The sequence below is a fragment of the Rattus norvegicus genome, chromosome 2 (assembly GCF_036323735.1).
Source record: "Rattus norvegicus strain BN/NHsdMcwi chromosome 2, GRCr8, whole genome shotgun sequence".
Taxonomy (NCBI): Eukaryota; Metazoa; Chordata; class Mammalia; order Rodentia; family Muridae; genus Rattus; species Rattus norvegicus.
In genome coordinates, this window is record NC_086020.1 from 77,968,815 (window position 1) to 77,990,819 (window position 22,005).

Here is a 22,005-nt window from a genome sequence, read left to right on the forward strand (position 1 = left end):
AAAGCAGAAGCCACTTTAACAAGAGAAATGGGATATTAAGTGGAAGCCGTTACCAGAGTCAAAGGTGAATGGGAACCTTGCCACAAGTATGTGTGTGTGGGTGTGCAGGGTGGGTGTGTTTTTCTGAGACAGGGCAACTGCCCTTCAACTCACTATGTAGCAGAGGCTGGCCTTATACTGTCAATCCTCCTGCCTCCTCCTCCTGAAGGCTGGGATTGCAGGTGTATGCATCACGCCGGTTTGATGCAGTGCTAGGGACAGAACCCAGGACAGAACTCATGCTTGCCAAACACTGTAACAACAGAGCGACATCCTGAGCCCATACAAAGGGTTAATGAATTCATTTTCATTTAGCAAACAATCCTTTTAGGAACCCTTCTTAAGAGAGAGACCCTCCCTCTCTCCAAGGTAGTAATTTCAAGAACTCTGACACGTGGAGGAATAGAAAAGATGAAGAAGAGAAATCTGAGCTGACCTTTGTCCCCCAGAACTTGGGTTCTATTTTCCCAGCTTTGCAGCTGTTGCCGACCGTGTTCCCCTTGGTGTTTGACTTTGGGCCCTGACTTCACACTGGGTTGATCCACATACGGTCACAGCTGTGTTTCTTGTGTGCTCTGGCAGTGTTTCACTGTGAAGTGAAACTAATAATAATAATGGGGAGGGGGTGTCTCCCACTTCAGGGCAGGCTAGATTTACCCCGCAGCCTGGGCTTTCTCAGCATGGGGGTTCAGGGTTAGATGAGAGCACAGGTGTGTTCTTCACCAACCTCTGACACCCTACACGCCATCTACAGCTCTGGATCCCTGAGTCACACTTGGATTTCTGCTGTCACCTTACCAAGTCCAAAAGACCTCCACTCCCACTCCCACCCCCAGATGTTCAAACTCAGACCTGAAGGTAAAGATGAGCACTCAGGACTGTTTCTGGCAGGGGACTTCTTCCAACGAAAATCCCACACGGGCTGTCTCCCCTCATTCATTTCTTCTGAAGGGCCAGAGGTTGTCATCTCATCCATTGGTCCTGTCACTGTTTTCTCAGTTGGGATTCTCGGGGACATGGGTGCCCGCCCACTAGTTTTCTGGTGCACCATTGATCCATTTCCTTCCTGCCATGAGACGTCCCTGGGCCAGCTCTGTCTGCGTCAACATCTCAAATTCGGTGAAGTGGGAATGTGCCTTAATGCTGCTCTTTTTAACGACAGAAATTTAATCCTGAGAAATTCCATCCTTGATGATTTCTGCTCTTGGCACAAAGTTCATTTTTCCTTCAGACTAGAAGCCTGCCCACAGCCGGAACTAAAGAAATGGCTTCTTTTTGATTACTATTTTTTCACGCTGAACTTTGACTGTACCCAATGACTTTTGAGTTTTATACTTTACAAAGTGACCCAGCTCAACTCTATCTTCCCCTCGGCTCTCGGCTCTGTGTCACCCAGAGTTACTGCAGACACTAATTAGCCACATGCCAAGGGGCGGGTTTTAAGAAATATCTTGATACCATTTTAAAGGCACTAGAATATAAGTCCCTGACACAAGAGTCAACTCATCTGTGACCTAAAATGTAGGTGTGGTTTATGAGTGTGAAGAATGCCAATTAGAACATGGAGATGCCAGGCAGTGACCCGTCATTCACTTCCATTAAGAGCATGGTTTTGTTCCTATCGTCATGTATTAGGAAATACTTGGAATTTCTCACAAATGCTTTTAGTCCAAAGATAAATCCAGAAGAATTCTGGTCTTCCCTCTCTGGACTGGGGACCATGTCTCCGGCCCTGCACCCATACCCTTTCTGGTTTACCATGGGAGATTGGGTGTGGCTGTGAAGGCGTTTGTGTGTCACTCAGGATGGGGGTGTTGGCTACTCTGGACAGAGTCTAGAATTATTCTTGTACAGGTTCTGTGGCCAAAAAGGACAGCCACAATAGCTGCGAAGTCCGTCCAGTCCACTAAAGAGCTGTAGGTTAGAACTAGAGAACTACTTTTGTGCATTAAAGACCATGTGTAAGAGGCACATACTAGCCAGGTGTGTGGGGACCAACGGCCTTCCTTCCTGAAGAATCTGAGATCCTTTGTGGCTTTTGTTTTTTTTGTATGGTATTAGTGTTGGTAACCCTACCCCCCCAACCACCATCCCTCCTCACCACTGTGTGTATAGAGTTGGGGGACAATCTTTCCGCTGCCAAATTGTAATGAGGGTAAGAAAATTTACTCCTAGAGGATGCGGTCTGCAGCCTGCTCTGGCCTTGATAGCCATAGACCTTCATCGTTCCAGGAAGGCAGATGTCTCCCTTGGGTTGTGTTTAGATGGTGATGAGGCCTTTCAGCCTCCTTTTCTTGGGTGTAGCAGTAGCCAGCCGCAAACTGCTTTAAAACTATGGGAGACTTCTGGATTGACAGCAAACCTGCAGGACCTCATCTGCAACTCTCCCCTAGGGCACCCCTGGCCTGTGATCTCTCCCAGGCTGGTATTTTAGCAAAGATCTCATCAGAAAAGTCTCTCATTAACATTCCGCAGAAAACCCTGAGGATATTCTGAAGGAATTAAAGAAGGGAGCAGGCTGATAAGTGTGTTGGGGGGTGGGGTCCTGCTGTGAGAACTTGTCTGCAGTTCCAGGGAGCTAAGGTGAAGCCAGGGCCATGGCCCAGAGCAGCAGCCATGCCTGCCTCTTGCGCTACGCCTGACTACCTTGCTTCTTAAGCTGCCCTAGGTTTGGAATAGTGAGGGTCTAGGTTTGAGGAGAGAAGCATAATGAATCCAGAAAATTTCTACTCAAGTTTTAACCATGTAATACTGTTTTCAAAAAAGTCTTCTCACCAAAGACCAGGACTTAGGTCTTATTTCTCAAGTCTAGGGTCTTACAGAGAAAGAAACAGTATAGGAAGACTGGTCTTGGGGAAGAGTGAGGGAGAGAAGGCCAGTGTGGAGGGGAGACTGAAGGCCAAGCCCCAGCAGGGAGAGACCGTAGTCATATGCTACAAGATAGACTATTTAGCAAGAGGAAAAGCCAAAGAGGGAGAGGTGATCAGATAGTCCACACAGGACTGTGATGGTTAAAGGTCTTGAAGCACCTGCCATTTGCCCCAGAGCATCAAGGCACACATGGAGATGATGATATCTTTAAGGCCTTCAAAAGGTACCAGTCTCAGTCCTTTGCATGCTGGGGCGGCGGTGGGGTGGGTAGGGTCTTCCCTGTTACTCATGACCACACACACATACTCCTGAAATTGACTGAGTAATTTGAATAGTTGCTTTTTAGCTTTGGTAGCAATGAACAACCACCGAAATTCAAGATGCAGGGTTTTTTTTAGACTCTATATAGGGTGAGTGTGTACGTGCGAATGTGTGCACTCACGTGGATATTCCAGTTATACTTTCTGCAGATGTTTAGATTGGGATCTGTACCCCTGTCCTGTGTTGTGAATAAAGCCTTCCATCCTTGGAAGATCTGCCCGAGTCCCACTCTGCAGGCTTGTCTCTTTTGCATCCCTCAGCATCGCTCAGGTGCAAGAAAGGCACATCCCTAAAGTGCCATGGTGTATGGTGTTTGCTGTCACCAAAGCTAAAAATCCAAGTGCTGTCTGAAACCTTGGTGCTGCCCCAGTTGCTTAATTTAATTTTGGCATTATGCTCCTGTGATCATCTTTCATTTCTATAATTGGAAGTCACCTTGGTATATGCCAGTAAGTCAAAGCTGAAATGACACACGTGAGACGGATAAGTGTTGCCATGCTAGCATGTTGATTAACACCTGGACTGTTTGACGATCCCTTCCCCACCACGTGTGGGTTGGTCATTCCTACTCACATATTGAGATTTCTGCACTGGATGGACATTCTGGAATCTTCCATGGCTGGGGGATGTCGGTGGGTGGCAGGTCTGCCCACAACAATTGTAAAGTAGAAAGAAGTAAGCATTGGACCTTAATATTTGAATTGCGATTTCTGGAATTACACATCAGTTGTTCAGGCCAAACGTTGTCTAGTATCTTCTTCTCTCTCTCTCTCTTTTTTTTTTAAAGATTTATTTGTTTATATGAGCGCATTGTCACTCTCTTCAGACACACCAGAAGAGGGCATCAGATCCTGTTATAGATGGCTGTGAGTCACCATGTGGTTGCTGGGAGTTGAACTCAGGACCTCTGGAAGGGCAGTCACTGTTCTTCACCGCTGCGCCGTCTCACGAGCCCTAGTATCTTTTAGTGAATCTAAGACTCCTTAAGGATGAAGTGCAGGACTTTTCTGTCACTGCAGATAGAGCAAAAACTGGCAAGGGTGCCAGCTATTCCACCCAGACACAAGGCTTGCTCGCCGCTTCTCTGTCATCACTTTACAAAGTGCATGAAATGGATACCATTCCTCTGCCACAGATGAGTAGAACCTGTCCACTCATTCCTGGTCTTTGGATCAAATGACTTTGTTTCTTGGGTGATCTGGAGTGGTTTTGTTTTGCTCTCTTGGTGCTGAGGATTAAACCCAAGGCCTCATGGGAGCCAGGCAGGTGCCCTGCTATGAGTGGAGTTGTGCAATGAGCTCTGTCCCTTATGAAGATAGTAGAAAAGGCTACAGTGAGACTCACACACAGCGGGCTACTGTGGGCTGTGGGGGCTTTAGAGGACTGCAGGTTACTTGAGTTGGATCCGACACTGAGATTATGTTTGCAGTAGTAAATTATGAAACTACCACACACCTTTAATCCTAGCACTTGGGAACGGAGGTAGGCAGATTTCTGTGAGTTCAAGGACAACCAAGGGCTATAGAATAGTGAGACCCTGTCTCAAACGAACAAACACACAAGAAAAACCTTACAAAACATAGCTCTGTCTTCCAGGACTAGTTATCTCCTTTGGTGTGTCTGTGTGAGCCTGTGCATGTGTGTAGTGTGTAGTCACTGGTTAGTGTGGTGTGCCCTCCCTTTTGGGAAACCTTGCTGTATCACATCATTCCACATTGGCTTTGTTTTTTGGTTTTTTTGGTTTTTGGTTGTTTTTTTTTAAGATTTACTTATTTATTTTATGTATATGAGTACACTGTTGCTGTATTCAGACACACCATAAGAGGGTATTGTGAGCCACCATGTGGTTGTGGGATTTGAACTCAGGACCTCTGGAAGAGCAGTCAGTGCCTTTAACTGAGCCATCTCTCCAGCCGACCCCAACTTTGTGGAGATTTTTTTATTGGGGGGGCGGGTTATTTGTTTGTTTGGTTAGTTTTTGTTCTTGTTTTTGTTTTTTGAAAAAGCCTTTTACTAAACCTGGTCAGCCAGCTTCCAGAGAGCCCAAGAAATCTTCCTGTTCTGTCTCTGGACAGCCACGCCCCCACCCCTCAACTGTGCTCTTTTTTGTAAGGTTTATTTTATATATATATATATATATATATATATATATATATATATGTATGTATATATATATACACATATATATACACAATGTTATATCTGCACAACAGAAAGGGGCACCTGATCCCATTATAGATGGTTATGAGCCACCATGTGGTTGCTGGGAATTGAACTCAGGTCCTCTGAAAGAGCAGCCAGTGTTCTTAACAGCTGAGCCATCTCTCCAGCCCCGGAAGCCTGGCTTCTTAACAGGTGTTGAAAACAGAATGTGAGACTGCATGCCTGCATAGCACACACAATTAACTACTGAGCCATCTTTCCAGTTCCAGTGTCCTCTAAATGTCACGCAGGGGCCCAGGAGGATGGATGGGGCAACTCTAGGTCCTTGCCCACAAGTATAACAACCTGTTGTTACCCCAGAATCCACAGGAGGAAGGAGAGAACTAACTCCTCTGAGGCCAGGACTAGTTTCTGTTGGCCTCAGCTTCTGTTGCCTGTAGCCACTGGGTCATTCATCCTGTACCCAGGGCTGAGGTTTAACCTCATTGCTTCAGTGGGTACAGAGCTCTGGTTTAACACCTTCACATGCACCCCAGCCAGTTGCCTGATGGAGAGCCTCCAAAGCTGATCGGGCACAGAGGCCCTGAAGCCACGGGAGGAAATAGAAACCCAATCAAAGGCTTGTGTCTGCGCTTGGCCAAACCTTCCTCTCTAAGCCTTGCTTAGCCTAGCAGTGACTTTCTTGCCTCTAGACCATATTTTTTGACAACTTCTACGTAGATGGGTGACCGCTTGCCTCGTGAGGGTGTACAGATGTAAAACAGCTGCATAGTGCGTGCCCGTCTCAGACTTGTGGTGAAGAATATATTCTACATTGATGGCTTCCATTCTGACAAGCTTAAAATTAATGATTCAGTTCTGCAGGCCAATTACCTAACAAAGAACCACTCCCTAAGCCAGCAGGGGCACCATGCTAATGAGCTAGGAGGAGTAACTGGCCCTTTAAGAAGATGATGGACTTTTCCAGCCCTGTACACTTGCTCACAGCGCTGCAGACAGGCAGTTTCCTAAGTCTGTTGCTCGTCCTCAGACTGTAGCCATTCCTTTTCTTCTATGTTCCCTCCAAGTGTGCTTTTCCTAACACTTTGGCCTTCTCTCTTTCTCTAAAGCCTCCCTCCCTACCATCTGGCTGCTCTGTCACCACGTGGCTGACTTCCATGGGAGCTTTACTCAAAGGACTTGGCTTTCTCTTTCTTCTGCCCAACCCCCCTTTCCTCAGGCAGCACGGTTTGTAGCTCCTCTGCTCCAGGGTCTTCCTGTTAACTCCTAATGAAATCGTCTTCCAGATTCCATTGGAGTCCATCCTTAAATTCTTTAATTATTGAGACTTAGAACCCTAAAAGGGACCTGTGGTTTTCTTGGTTTCACTAATGTTTCGAAGTACTAAATGTGGACGGTTGACTCCAGTTGTAATGAGCTTCTTACACAAGAAATATCTTTGCCAGGCGGTGATGGTGCGCTCCTTAATCCCAGTACTCTAGAGGCAGAGGCAGGCTCATCTCTGAGTTTGAGGCCAGCCTGGTCTACAGAGTGAGTTCCAGGATAGCTAGGACTACATAGAGAGACCCTGTTTCGGGGTGGGGGGAGATATGTGGGCTGTCTGTCCTTTTAACTAACTATAAGTAAATTAAGGTCTTCTGAGGTGGCTCCATTTCTTCTGTGTCCTTCCTGGAGACCATACACTCAACATCAGTTCCTAACCTTCAGTGATTCTTTTCTATTTTCCTGATCCCTCCAATATTCCTGGCTGGCTTTGACACATTGCCAGGGTTTCCTTTTGCTTAGAGAATGTCTCATACAAAAGGTCTGTACAAAGGCAGCTTTACCTTTTGAGAAGATTTTGGTAAAAGAAACCATTAAAGCAACTATTCTCCTCTCCAAACAAAACAATCCAGTAAACCCCTCTGTGGTCCTTCAGGCCTGTTTATCGAGTTGTCATGGCAACTATTCAGCTGCCCTCTGTAAAGACCTGGGTAAATAGCTGTAAATGAAGCTCCGCTCAAGAAAAGGAAGAGAGTTTTCTCTGGGCGGGTTTTCCAAGATCACAGCTAAAATATTTAAGGATTTTTTTTATAGGGGGGGCATCCTCATCTTTAAATAGATACAATCTTTGAAAATTTCGACTCTTTGGACTTTGAATTTGCATGTTTGCTGGTGTGGGAATCATGGCTCATTTGCACCTATGGTCAGAAGTATCATCGGCAATTCCTATCACGCCAGCCTTGAGAGGCTGGGCTTCTTGGGTAGAATCAGGAATGAATTAAGCAAGCACAGCCCAAGACACAACATAAAAGACCGGGCAAGTTCAGATAGCAGGGGTTGCTGTCTGTCAGCTGCGATACTCTTGGGCCCTTCGTCTGGAGATGCGGCTGTCTGCAGTGAGAAGACCCTGAAGAGAGAGAAAGAAAACCCAAGGTAGGGTTTGGCTTGGTTCGCTTTCCTTTTTGGCTCTGCCTGAAAGTTTCGTCTACTTTGTAAAGGTTGCTGTGCTGTAAGGCTGTTCAATGAAATAGCAGCGGAGTGGATTGGTCGCTTTTCTGCACACCCACCCAACTGTTTGGTCCTGAAACAAGTGGGGGAGGTGCTGGTTTGCATGGCAGAGGTTTGAACTAGTAATACTCCTTTGTTAAGATGGAGGATAGTAATTCGTTTGTCAGCGGAGGCTTTGATTGTCCTGTTTTTGATGAGGAACCCAGCGTTTAAAGAAAGAAATGGTTACGAATGAGTCGAAGAAGAAAGTTAGTAGTGGTGGTTTCTTTGTTTGCATTTGAAGTATTTCTCCCCCAAAGGCTTATTACTACAGTCTTATAGCCTTTCCGTATCTTCTGCTGTATCGATAAACTTTAAAAGAAACCTGCACAGAATTAGTTCTTTCTAAATTTGCCTTAAAAATTGGGTTCTCCCGGGGTGGAGATGTCCATTAGGTGAATCAAATGATCTTCTTCTGCTGGATACTGTGAGCTGTTTTCACACACGTGCACACACAGAGACACACGTATGCCTATGTGCATACATTAATATTGCTAACAGTCAGAGAAATATGAGGACGCACAGGCACTCCTTGCTACAATTCTCCAAAGGAAAAGATTCCCCCTAAGGATGAACTCGTGGAGTGGGTGAATCACTAATCTTTGCCCGCACTGTGAGAGTGGGTTGGTTAGACTGATGTCCATTCAGTTGCTAAGTGGGTCCTGGGCGGGATTAAGTGTTTTCACCGGGAAGGTGGTCTTTCATAGGAAATAGAACAACGTTTGAAAGCAATGCCCTACTTGCCTAAATCTACTTTTTGTCCAAAGAAGCATCTGTAAATAATCCAAACCTCGAGTGAGCTTGTGACTGGTTGTGTCTGGTGCTTCCTCCCTTTTTTGCAAAGAAGTTTCCAGTAAAGCACCTGGCATGCCACTGTCTCTCTCACTACCCGTTCTCTGGTAGACCAGTATTTGTCTCCGGCTCCTCGCAGGTTGTATATCATAGAGTGGCTGCTGCTCATTGTGAAGTAAAAGCTGTAAATTGGAGCACGTGCTCCAATCCCTGCTGCAGTCCTCCAGGGGTCTTTAACCCTTCCTGCAAAACTTCCAGAATATTAACCAATCAGATGGGAGACCTACAGGCACCTAGGAGCCCACCCCAGACCCTGGGCTGTTCCTGACAGATGGTTTGTTTCTGTAGTCTCTTAGCATATGAAGCCCCACATTAGCATGCTCATAGGCAACCCCAGCTGTGTGTGTGTGACTTCTGTTCCTGACTGTTCTGGTGCTCTTCCCTCATCCCCTCACTCAGCTTTACATAAAGACCATTCTCCCCAAGCCCCCTCCCCCATTCTCCCGAAACCTCCACCCCTGCTCTCCCTTAACTCACAGCCTCCTTCCCCCTAGGTCCCCACCCTCTTCCACTGCCAGTCTCTTTGGTGATTCCAGAGCAAAGCCTGAGGTAGGATCCTAGGGCTCGATCCAGGCTCTAAGCTCCCCCTCAGGTTTCCTTGACAAGTAGAATGTCTCCCTTAGCTTCCTTCACCTGACTAGCTTCTTCCCTCTATAAAAGAACACGTGACAAGGCACCAGCGTGAAAGAAATGCTTATTGATTAGAAAGTATTTGAAAGATAGCGATGAACTTTTTGTCTGTATTTGCCATAATTCCACTGCCCACCCCCATCCCTGTTCCTGGGAACTAAACCCCTGGGTTTGGCCTACGCTGCTGTCCACCTGAGCTACATCTCCAGTCCTTTTCTTTAGTTTGCAACAGTGCCCTTGCCCAACCTGAACTTAAACTCCCTCTGTAAACTAGACAGGAATCAAAAGAATTTGCTGTCCTCCAGCCTTGGCCTCTAGGCATCTGGAGTGATAGGCAGGTGTCACCATCTTCAGCTATACTTGTGTAAATTGGGATCATCCTAGCTGTGTTTTTTTTTTTTTTGGTTTTTTGTTTGTTTGTTTGTTCAGTCTAATATGTCATGAAGCATTCCGAGGATTTCGCCAGTGGTTGTACCCCTCAGAATAGGCAATTGCTTCATAAAATGATCTGTCTCCAGCCCTCAGTGGCAGTAGTTGAAAGTCAGATTTCTGTTACTGGATCGTTTCTTTTGTTGCAAACAAGGCTGTTGTAAGTGCAGTGAGGGCTAGCCTTATGGAGATCTACCTACCTCTGCCCGGGATGAAAGGTGTGAGCCGACATTCCCAGCATAAATTAATTTTTCTTAAGCCCCTTCCCTTGCCTGCTTTGTAAACATTTACATATGCATACCTAAGCACTCTTTGATTGAGACAGGCAGACTAACACATCTGCCTTCTTTCAAGAGAGGGCACTGGACCAGCTTGTCCCCTCTTCACTGTTGAGTATTTCAACCTTGTCTGAGGCTGTGTGATCAAAACTGTTCCTAGCACCCTTCTCAGAGCTTCCTGCCTCTTGCTCTGCCCTCCTTCCTGGTCTCCACCCCACCCCCAGGCAAGGGGCACCGCTAACTACTAACTGCCACTCCTTCCTGCCCTCTGACCGGCCTCCCCACCCCCACTCCAGGCTCTTGACTTGGGCTCTGACTCCACCTGCCTGTTTCCAGCCTCCAGAGCCTTGCTCCTGTCTCCTTCGGCGCCTGGCTGGTGAGTACCTGCCCCTCTCCCCACTGTACCTTTCCAGCCCAGAGCTCCATGTTTGGGTTTCACGGTCACCTTAATTTTGTAATCTACCTTTTTGGTCGTGGTTGCCTGGATTTTCCAGTTCTGGCCTGCCTGGCTCTTTGAAGTGAAGTGAATCCATGACTGGATTTCACATCCTTTCCCTCCCGCCTTGGCTACTTCTATGGATGAGATGATACTTGCTTAACCATTTTCTTATCTGGCCAAGGCGGGGTTGGCACGCTTGGCCTGCTGGCGTGTGGAGTGGGCAGTTGAGATGAGCTGTGGTCTCAGCCTGTTCTTTCTAGGCTGTGGTTGTGACACTCCTCAGCAGACTCGGGGCTCAGCCCCCAGGACTCCAGACAGACCTGGGTGAGGGCGCCAGTCAGTACCGCGCATCATTTTCAGTCTTTTATTATTATTATTTGCTCTTAGGGAGATGGCAACTCCACATGGTAACTTTTTCGGGTGAATTTGCTGTTGCTTTTAACCTAGTGTTTACTCTTAGAAAACTGTACCATTTCGAGTCTTGAGATTACCAAGTCCTGCTGTTAAATGGCAATGCTCTTCGTAAGCTGTCTGTGTTCAGACTTTAAATGTTCCGGGGGCTTTTATGCCAGCTTGCTGCACACCATTGTGCGGTGCCTGTGCTCTGTCCACCCTCTCAGATGAATGGCTGCCCCAGTTTCAGCCCTCTGAAAGGATGCAGCCGCTCATTAAAGTGTGCCAGATGCTGCTCCAGTCAGCATTTCACTTTAAAAGGAATAATGCTGTTTGGTTTTGGAATTACACGGTGGTAGTCTCAGCATCTGCCTCTCGGAAAGGGAAGGGACACTGTTAGAGGTGCTGCTATCTCACCCTGCTTCCAGCCTGTATGGGCTGAACAATCCTCCAGAAAATGGATGTTCCTCTAGCTGTTTTTACATCTCTTTAAATAAGTAAGTGGGGGGGGGGGGTCGTGCTCAAAAGGCTTTGCCTAATAAACCTAGGCAACTGCAATTTTACCTCTTGATTCAGGCGAAGGAGGAGTATTTGAGACATTGTATCTGGTACTGACTTCTTTTAAGGCACCTAGACTCAGATACAACTATTGGCACATTTACACACAGAGGACTAAGAAAGATTTGCTTAGTCCCATTAAAGGCCATGGGCTCACTGGAGCCTAGTACAAATCGTTGTTGTTAGTTATTATGCGCAAAGGAAGTATGGAGGAAAAATTAGCTTACATTTGTTCTCTTTTTCCTTTGGTCACATTCTGAAATCGGGGTCTGTCATTTGGTTGGAGGACGGATCCAATTTCATAATTTCAAGTAATGCCCGGGCTAGTAGATTTACATTAGCCCACAGGTGCGCACACTTGCAACCCTCTGAGCCTTCTTAGCTTGCAGATCAGGGAAGTGAGGTCCTGTGGAGGTGGAAGAACTGGTTGGACCTGGTCATGACGTCATTTGACTCTGATTTCCAGGCTTCTAGCACTCTGCCTGTTACTCCTCCGAGCGGAGTAGCAGAAACAAAGAGAGTCCAGAGCCGCAAAGCTGGGGCACTGGCCACCTCCTAAACCAGCCTTGATTGCAACCAGCCGGCTGCCCAGTTGCTCCTGCTACTGGAGGCAAGCCCGTGGCACTCCCTGGTCCACATCACCTCCAAGGTCTGCCAGCGTCCATGGGGTGAAAGCTTTACTTTTCTCCTTCTCAGTGAAGAGAAGCCACTACAATCCAGGCGCCACCTGTCCTGTATGGCACACTCACCCCGCCTGCTCATAGCCGGCTGCTCTTTCTTGTCACCACACGCTGCTGTAAGGTATTGAATGACTGAGAGAGACGGTGCTCCAGGGCCTGAGTGGCCGACCTGGAGGCACAGGTACACAGGTGGGTTTGGGTTTGGTGGTGATTTGTCTTTTTTTTCTTTTTTCTTCTTTCCACTTTTCGAGTCTTATAGAGGAAGCCATAGTCAGAACACCAACCACTCTTTTTCTGAGTGCTTGTTGGGGGGCTGTGTAGAGACCTGAGAGGACTTTTGAGAGTGTTCCCTGACATCCTAGGGTTTTTAAACCTTGATCAGCCTGTGACCTATCATGGTTTTGTCATGTCACTCACAGCCTCGTGACCCCATAGCAGCAGCCCCCTCCCACCAGAGCTGTATGGCAGCATCTTGTGGGGCCAATGGCAAAGGCTTTCAGATTTTTCAAAGAACAAGTTAACTGTGTTGTGGGCCCAGTGAATAATTTTACCTTTCCTTTTAGACAACTCACAGTGACCAGTGAGACCAAATAGTTCCTTTTCTAAACATCTCTGGAATAGAGACCAGGGATGCCACATACCGTGGTGGACACAAGGCTTTACAGATGGATGCCGGTCTGCCTGTAGCCAGTTGTGGGTGCCTATGGTCCCAGTACTCATGTTTGCTAGTGACGGTGCCAAGATTAGCTTTACCCACTTTAAGCAGGACCTGGGGATTATTGTGAACGTGTCTGTAAAGTCTGTCCACACTCTGGGTCCCTGTCACCACCGATGGTCATGTGGCTGACACCCTACCATTCTTGGCACCTTTGTGGGACAATGCGGTACGTGGGTATTGCTGGAGGACTCTGCTGCTGCTGCGTGGGGTAGTTCAGGCTCATTTTCCAAACTCTTCAGAATCTCCACAGGGAGAATTTGTGAAGGACGAACATTCCTTCTGGAAAAGATAATTGGCAGGGGCAGTTCAGGGCACTGCAGACCTGGGATGGCCTTGGTGTGAAGTAAAGGTCTCTCGCTGACAGGGAGGAAGTCACAGGTATTCCAGGGTGAGGAGAGCAAACGGGGAGGGGCACGTCATTTGCATCTGCATGCAAGTCTGTCTTAGAAGTCAGGAAAACTCACACCACCACTATCACCTATTTGTGAGTTTGTGTGACTGAGGGGTTTACAGGGTGCTAGAATGAGGACCTAGGGCCTTCCTCAAGTACGCTATTGCTCAATACTTTGCCACTCAGCTACATCCCCAGCCTCTTTTTGTTTGAATATTTTGCTTAATTTAAAGCCTTTTGTTGGTATCAAGCCCGTTTCATGCTTCACCGATTGGCAGAAGAGTTGTCCACAGAAGCTGGCAGACTGGTGCCTCATCCATGGGGCACTTCCCTGAAGCTGGCATCTGGGAGTGGGAAGGGACACCCAGATCTTAAGCAGTTGGAATTATATCTCTCAGAAGCCTAGACTGTCATGCTGCCAGCCTGAGGGCTTCACTTGTCCCCAAATCCAGGACTAGTGAGAGCCTAGTGCTTGGAGTCCTGACCAATGCCCCACCAAGGATGGGAAGGACCTGGTGACTTCCTGTTTCCTAGTAATTTCTACCTGCTCAGTGTACTCCTGTGTGGTGTTTCTAATTTATACTTAATAGATATTAACAGACACACCGAGCAGATATTGTGGGCTGGCTAATTTCCCACTATGAATTACAGGCAGCCACTTTAATTCATGACTAAGCAGGAAAGAATCCTAAGAGGCGGTGCTCACCCACGCCCTGTCCCACCAGGCCTGCCTACCCGCTAGACAGTAGAATTTACCACAGGCTTACCAATACATTTCTGCCTGTCCCAGCACACTGCACTGAGCAGTTGTCAAATAAATTTCTCCATTTGGATTTTTTTTCTTCTTTGTTATTTTTATGTGTTCATGAATATTTATAAACCAACTCTTTGTTACTGAAGTTTTTTCTCAGCTGTGTGTTTTTATGCAAATGAAGTTACTTCATCTCAGGTTGTCCCTGAAATGGGAAGGGGTAACTTCTCAAATCTGTTTTAGCACTGTCATGACATGTGTGGCTCCAAGGACATGAACGGCCACTTTGCTTGGTGACAGGGTGTTTGGCTTGACTTCTTCTAAGTTGCTGTTCTCATCTATTCTTTGGATAATTTATTAGACTTCTTAGCTCCAATTTGTGGTGAAGGGATGTGTGTGTGCAAGTGCGTGCCTGTCTGCCTTGTCTGTTTCTGGAAGCCTTTGTTTCCCTCTGTATTACTAACCGTGTGTTACTTCTCAAAGCAAAGCACAGACTTCCAGAAGCTTGGAAATATCCTTGGCGTTTAAACACCTAAGCAAGGGCCCGTGTCACGTGCATCCTCCTGGTTGTCATCTACACTGTGATACGTATGGCCACCATAGTGTGTCGTGGCCACCATAGTGTGTCGTGCCTGCTTTGACTGCAGCATAACGAATCCGTTCACTCAGACAGGTATTCCAGATCTCAGGCTGACAGTGTTTCCGGTCTGGACATTGAAGAGTGTTTACCTCAGCTATCTCCCACAGACCCTACTTCAGTCCTGCCTTTTTCTAGCTATAAACCCCGATTGCATTGCTCGGCCATAACCTTGGGGCGTGACTCAGTAAGCCCCATGCCTGTCCAGCATCCTAATGAGCACTGTGGGCGTCCTTGCCAGCAAAGAGAGACAGCTGCCCTCCTAATTTGTATTTCTCATCATGATTTGTCAGGCTGAGTCTGAATAGAGGGGCCTGCGACCTGTTCAGTATGGTGGCTTGAGAGATGGTAGGACAATAATGGATGCATTGAGGTTGGCGTTTAGTTTCACAGGATGAAAAGGCAGCCTTGGGTTCTTTAGATTAGCCCAAGGCTGCTCTCTGAGGGTTTCCGGATGGGATTTCTGCAGAGGGCTGAGCCTTCTGTCAGCCTGTACAGGGCTGTGGCCTGACTTAGGATAAATTACCCTTCTCATCCTCATTCTCTGGGTCTTTCTGTTGTTTGGGGCTTTTTTTGAGATAAGGTCTCTGTCCTGGAATTTCTGACCCAATCCAGTCAGACCTTGAACTTGTGGCAGTCTGGTCTTCCTGCTCAGCCTTCTAGGGCTGGGATTCAGATGTGCTCAGCCACACCTGGTCACCTCTTATGTGTTTCTGAGACTTGTGTAACACTATTTTGTGGGTTCTTTTTGGTGCTCGGGATGGAACTTGAGAAATGGCTCCGCTTGTTTTAAAATGAACAGCTGGAAAGTCAGGTGACCTGTCTTCCCACCAGGGTGACTTTCAGGACAGGGCCTGCCTCTTGTACTTCCAACACATACAGTAAGTTCTGCTTCCTGTTTGGTGTATTTTAATAGGGGGGGACACTGTTTGTCATTACTTTCTGGTATTTTCACCGAAATATTTGACCTTACACAATGAATGTGTAATAGTAAGCAAAAGTAACTCATATTTTAATAGGCGTGATTCCAACCTCCCTGCCTTGCAAAGCCCCCTCCCCCATTCAATAGCCCGTGCATGATCTACCACCAAACTACACCCAAGCCCACATCTTAAGGGCTGCCCAGATTCCATTGTTTAATAAATCCCATTATCCCGTTTGAATTTTTTGAACTCCAATCTGCTATCTCGTCCCTGCAGAATGTGTGGCTTCATTTGGTGACCCAGTTCTTACAGGCCTCTTCATATAGTCTTCAGGAGACCCCTTGAGAATTTCATTATTTCTTTGCCTCAGTTGATGTTTTAGTAAGCAAGAATTTTTTTTTCTGATTGCATCATAGCTTGCATATGAAGAATTGATCTCTGTGTGAAATCTTGAGTGTCCTTGAAATGCTCGGGTAGGGGCCACAACCTCCGGGGTCAGAGAGAAAATGGTGAGCCCCTGGCCTTGAACTTGCAGCCTCTGAAGTCGGTGGGTTCCAACCTCATCTTGAAAGGCCCATTGCAGCCTTTCTCCCTGACACCCACCCCCAGACCTCACCACACCCAAGTTTCCACAGCACATGAGCTCACCTTGTAACTTGGCAAGGTTTGAGAGCATCTATTCCCGAACCCACACACCCCACCTGTATCTAACAGAGCAGTGTCTCAGCCTCCTCTTCCAGCCCTGACTGTACTCTGGGCACTGTTTTCCCATGACTCCCAGCCTGGGGAACTTGGGCATTTGGCCATTGCTGGTGAGGCCACCCCGGGTGATTCTCACTGAGGCAGGGAACTCTGGTCCCTGCTTTTGTCTGACTCTGAGCTACTGCCTTTGAACCTGACAGTCAGGATTACCATTACCTGCCACTAGTGTGTGCTGCCAAGATGACCACTGTTCACACTGGCTTGCCTTGAGCATAGTTTTGACCTTTAGGCATCATCGCCAGGGACAGTCCATTTTGGAAGAATCTTCTTTCTCTGTTAAGACCTCTGTGCTACCACCAAGCAGTGGTACCCAGTGCCTCTGACTCCTACATAAACTCTGAATCTTCAAGACAAAAACTGCCAACACTTGATGTAATCAGAGCTTCTGTTTCAGAGGAAGGTTTGTTTGGAGCTTCCACAGTATTAAGACTTCCAGTCAACATATCTGTAACTCCTCAGGTTTGAAAAATGGCTGCCAAGGCAGTATCTGTCACTTACTCTGAGAAGGTCATTATGGTGTTTTATTCAGCATTGTTTTAAACTAAGGTCCATCTCTGGCTAAAATGAAGACCATGTCTCTGAGTAAGCATTAATCCTGGAAAGGGTGAGAGCTGAACCCAAAGAGACTTACTTCTCTCTGGGAACCCTCCCATTACTAGGAACGACATCCTTCCCTGGAGTCTTTTAAGCAGGTCTCTCTGGCCCTGGCTTTTCTGCTGGGTTCTAGAGCTGAGACTGGGCACTATGGCTAAGCCTTCCTCAGCAAGAGACTTTTAGAGAGCGTGTCTGGCACTGGTGCTTGCCTTTGCGTGTTGGTGTGGCACCATCTGGCCTCCGAACAGCTGCGCCAAATGCAGTTGGTGCTCCTTAGCAAGGCTGGCTAAGCCCCAAGTCTTTCCACAATGGAAAGGCTGGAGGGATATCCGTTCCGTCTCCTGTTTAATCTGGAGAACTTTTTAAAGAGTGCCATGACTGACTCAAGAGCCTGGAGTAGATATTTTACACCTGCAGCTTCAAGGAAACATCTAAGTCAGTGCTCTTTCCTGCCCATCACCCTTCAGTGGGTCAGGCATATGGAGAGTGCACGCCATTGATGGAGACGCATCGTTCAGTCATTGCCCAGCCTCAGCACTGGTAACAGTACCTTTTAGAACTTTTACCATGGTAAAGGGCAGGGTTTTGTTTGTTTGCTTTTGTTGTTATTGTTACCATTATTTCTAAATTATTTTGTGTGTGTGGTGCACAGGTCAAAGGACAACCTGGAGGAGTCTGTTCTCTTCTTTGATCGTGTGGGTCCGGGGGATAGAACTCAAGTTTGTTGGGCTTAGCAGCAAGCCCCTCTATCTGCTGTACTGTCTTACCAACCTTTTTTTTTTTTTTTTTCTTTTCTTTTTTTTTTTTCTTTTTTTCCGGAGCTGAGGACCGAACCCAGGGCCTTCCGCTTGCTAGGCAAGCGCTCTACCACTGAGCTAAATCCCCAACCCCCTTGTCTTACCAACCTTAAAGGGCAGGTTTTAATTTCCTTTTGCTGACTGATTATGGGTCAGCACATTTGGAAAATGCAATGAACAATACCACGTGTCAGCCATTGTGAAAGTTCCTAAATACTTGCCATCTGTCTGACAAGTGTCTCATTAGGGACTACTGCCCATCATTGGCCCTGTTAGGGTTTTTTCCTTTAAGGAAGAGCACAGGACTTAGAACCACATGGTCATGAGGCCTCAGGCAGGGCACTGTCCATGTTCAGTTTATACTGGAGTGATAATAGTGGCACCCATCGGGCTGAACGAACTCCTGGAAGTTTCTTCCAGGTCATTGGAATCCCTGGCATGGGGCAGTCCAGGCATGGCTAGGTGCTCTCTCCATCTTGTTCAGGAAGGCAACGTAGCCTTCCTTAGAGCATACATGCTTAGTGTCAGCCCCGCCTCACCCTCATTCAGCAAGCCCAGACCTTTGGGAGCATATGGGTGTCCTTCTGCGCTCTCAGGGAGACTCCAAGCCTGGCTGGGGGGAGCCACACACTGGCATGAACCCTGGGGGCTTCTATGGAGAGTGAAGGGAGTCCACACAGGAAGCTCTCCCTGGGCAGTAGCCCTGGAGAAGGGAAGGAAGTCTGCTGCAGATTCAGGGTCTGATAGAAGCAGGAAGCTGGAGGAGTGTGGATGGCGGAAGAGCTGTAATGGAGGCTGGCTTGTGTTCTCATGCCTCAGGGAACCATTTGACCGTATGTTCACCATGTCTGGTTTTCAGGCCCATGTCGGGTTTGGAAACAAGTACGTGACAGAGGTACAATAGCAGCTAAGGTCTGAATGTGTGACGGTCCCATGAGTACAGTGAGAGAGGAAGACGTGTTCCAAACACTGGAAGGCTGGCAGGCATGGTCTTTCTGAGCAGTTGGGAGATCAGGCACTCCATCTCGGCCTATGAGGCTTTGCTTCAGCACACACTTCTGCATGGCTCTCACCACAGCTGTAGGCGCCAAAGACGCTGTGTTCAAATGACTATTTACAGAGGTTAATGAGTCAATGAGACAAGGATCTTTTGCTGTGTTTTGGAAGTTAAATGCAGAATTGATGGGGGGAAACTACATGTGTGAGAATCTCGGTCTTGAAAGATCTTTCCCATTGTATATTTGAAGCTCGGAAATCCCTCATATCTGACCTTCCACGTGCTTAGCTTAACTGTCCCTGTGTCTTTGCTGGTTCACATTTTTACCTCCAGCCTTCGTCCTCATCTTCAGATGATCAGATCAGATCAGATCAGTTGCTGAGGACTGTGAGTCTGAGAGCTTATCTACATGAACAAGCCTTAGGTTAAACCCGGCAAGGAGCTGACTTAAAGAAATCCTTCTCTGGCACCAAACACAAGTGGAATGATTTTTAAGTGTATTGTTTTTTAACTTCGAGAGCTTTTGTGGAACACAGGGTCTATTTCTTCTGATTTGGGCCCTTACTCTGAACCACATCCAAGGCCCAGCCATGCCTTGTCCTGTAACTTGGGAATTGGCACTGTGCATGGTGTGTGTGTGTGTGTGTGTGTGTGTGTGTGTGTGTGTGTGAGAGAGAGAGAGAGAGAGAGAGAGAGAGAACGGGGCTGGTCGTTAAACAAGTCGCCCAAAAACAATGGGTAGCCTTTCTATCCCTCTGCCTTATCCTCTTGAGAGAGACTCTAGCTGAACCTGAAGCCAGACAAGTGGCAACCAAGCTCAGTGCCCCTCAGCACTGGGGTGATGGGTGTACTTGGCTAGCTTTCTGTGTGGGTGCCAAGGATTTGAACTAAAGTCCCCATGCTCCCCAGGTTTGCGTGGCTGGGTTTCGGTAAAACTTTATTTGTATAGATAGGCTGTACTTTGGCAGCCCCTGCTCTAACTAAGCCGTCTTATCTGTGGATTTCTCTCTCCCTTCCTTTCTTCCTTTTATGTGCAGTGGTGTTCTGCTTACATGTATGTCTGTGTGAGGGGTGTTGGATCCTTCGGAAGTGGAGTTACAGACAGTTGTGAGCTGCAGTGTGGGTGCTGGGAATGGAACCTGGGTCCTATTAGAAGAGCAACCAGTGCTCTTAACCACAAAACAATCTCCCCAGCCCCCAGACTGGAGTTCTATTTGGGCTACTCCCAAAATAGCTCTTATGCGGAAGTTCATTCAGGAATACTGGTGATAAATTAGTTCTTGGCTGCCAGGGAAGTGAGCCAGATTAGATTATATTAAATACAGGTTTATTGGGAAGCTGCTCTTGGGTAAGTTCATTCGCCCCTAGGAAGGAGGTCAGGGAAGTCACCATGGGGCAGGGGAAGGGGGAGAGAGAAAGGGCATGAATGCAGAGAGAGGGGTGGGGGTGGGAGACAAAATATCTGTATTATATAGGGGAGGACAGCCCCAGCCCTGGGCTGCAAAGTTTAGAATTGAGGGCAGGGTATGCCAGGTAGGGACTGAGGGATGCTGGGAGAACCTGCTTTGATATGTAAAATATGCATCTCAGTCCTTTGCTAGTGGTTCCCAGCATCCCAGAAATGAACTTTGCTGTTTTAAATAAGGAATACTTTAATGCCATGGAACTTCCCACCCCCTTGCTGAATGTGCTAGCTACGGGTCTTAGCAGAAACTCTGCCTGACTCTGGAAGGCATGTGCTCTGTGATCCTAGACAAGTTAAGCAACCCTTCTTACCATGTTATGCAACGTCCTCCATTATTTTCTCAGGGGACTCCAGGGTATGCAGAGGTTTCACCCTAGTCCTGGGGTCGTGGGTGCTCTGGTACCTTGTCAGCACGTAGAGCTCCGGCTAATGCCCCTGCAGCAGGCAGGGTTGTCGTGCCTGCATTCTGCCAGGCTTTCTCCAGGTCTGTGGATTGTTTTCCCAGTGCTTGGAGGCCTACTAACAGTAAAGGTTTGCAGAGGAGAGGCGGGGAGAGGGGGCGCAGGCCAAGAGGACAGCTCGGTCAGGATGTGAGTTCAGGCTCTAGAACCAACTCCGAAAGCTAGGCGGGTGCCTCCCACTCGTGTTCCCAGCACTGCCAGAGAAGAAACGGGGATGCCTGGGCCGCCCTGGCCATCTGATTTCCTAAGTACAGATGGAATGTCCCTTTACCATAGGCAGGTGACGTCCTTCCCGTTGTGTGATGTCCATGACCCAAGGCTGGGTCACATTTTGGGCCAATCAGACTTAGAAGTATATACACCTCTGTCTCTGCCTCCACTTTGAAGCCTCTGCCCCTCACTGCTAGGTCGTCTGTTGCCCTTGTATTTACGGTGGCAAACATTTATTTGCCGTGGTATATTTAACTTTCACTGTAGCCATTTGTTTCTGTCTAGCCTTCTCATTTCAGACCGAAGAAAAATACTTTTTCTTCTCTTTTTACACTTATTTCCTAAGGAGCTTTCGTTCCTCCCCCACCCCCCATATGACTGAATTCCTCAAGCATAAGTTAAAACTGCTTCATCCTGTTTCTAGTAGGCAAACTTTCCCTTACCTTTACCCCTTGGGCATTTTAAAAGCCTCAGTGCCGGCTGGGCCTTTAATGTGCTTTCTTTTGATACTTTCTCCATGGCTGGGGATCAAACTTGGAGCTTTAAAGGTGTGCAGCAAGCCTTCATGACCTGCGTTCCTGACCTGCGTCCCGACTTCCTTTCTGCTGCATTGCTTCTGCGATAGGGTCTTATGGAGCCCGGACTGGTCCTGCCTTAAATTCCTCTGGCCCAGTCTCCTGACTACAGGCACACACAGTGATACTCAGCCTTTTATCTGCCGTTAGTTATTTTACTTGGGCTTTATTCTGTTTGTCTTTGAGACAAGGTCACACTTGCTTATAACCCTTGCTGGCCTGGAACTTTCCATGCAGAGCAGACTTTGATCTTGTCTGTTCTTCCTGCCTCAGTCTCCTGAGTAACTGTAACAAGTACAGGCGTGTACATGACCAGCCAGTTCAGGCACCACATGACTGACTTGTTGAAAACACACGTTCCAGTGGCTTTTGAATGTTTCACAGGTGTGCAGCCCTGGGCAAAGTCAGCACTTGGAACACATTCACCAACTCAGTGAGACCCTCCCTTCCCCTCTCTCTACCTCACCCCTACTACGTGGCTCCCAGCACCCTCACCAGTCCACTTTCTATTTCTGTATGTTTCCCCCTCTCCTTAGTGTTTC

The 22,005-nt window shown here is 47.5% G+C and overlaps 1 protein-coding gene across 6 annotated transcripts in view; it reads left to right on the plus strand.

Annotated features, from left to right (window-relative positions):
* The window catches only part of Myo10 (myosin X), a 204,606-nt gene that overhangs the window by 137,283 nt on the left and 45,318 nt on the right, over window positions 1–22,005 (plus strand). The window contains exon 1 of one of the 6 annotated variants that reach the window (XM_039102214.2): window positions 7,389–7,809. The exons of 1 other annotated variant lie outside the window; for it this stretch is intronic. The gene's annotated coding sequence lies outside the window, so the exon portion shown is untranslated. Of the gene's footprint in view, window positions 1–7,388; window positions 7,810–7,858; window positions 10,489–11,197; window positions 11,442–11,524; window positions 12,372–22,005 lie in introns of those variants that run through there. 4 more of the 6 variants (XM_039102215.2, XM_039102218.2, XM_039102216.2 and 1 more) reach the window with 4 other exon arrangements.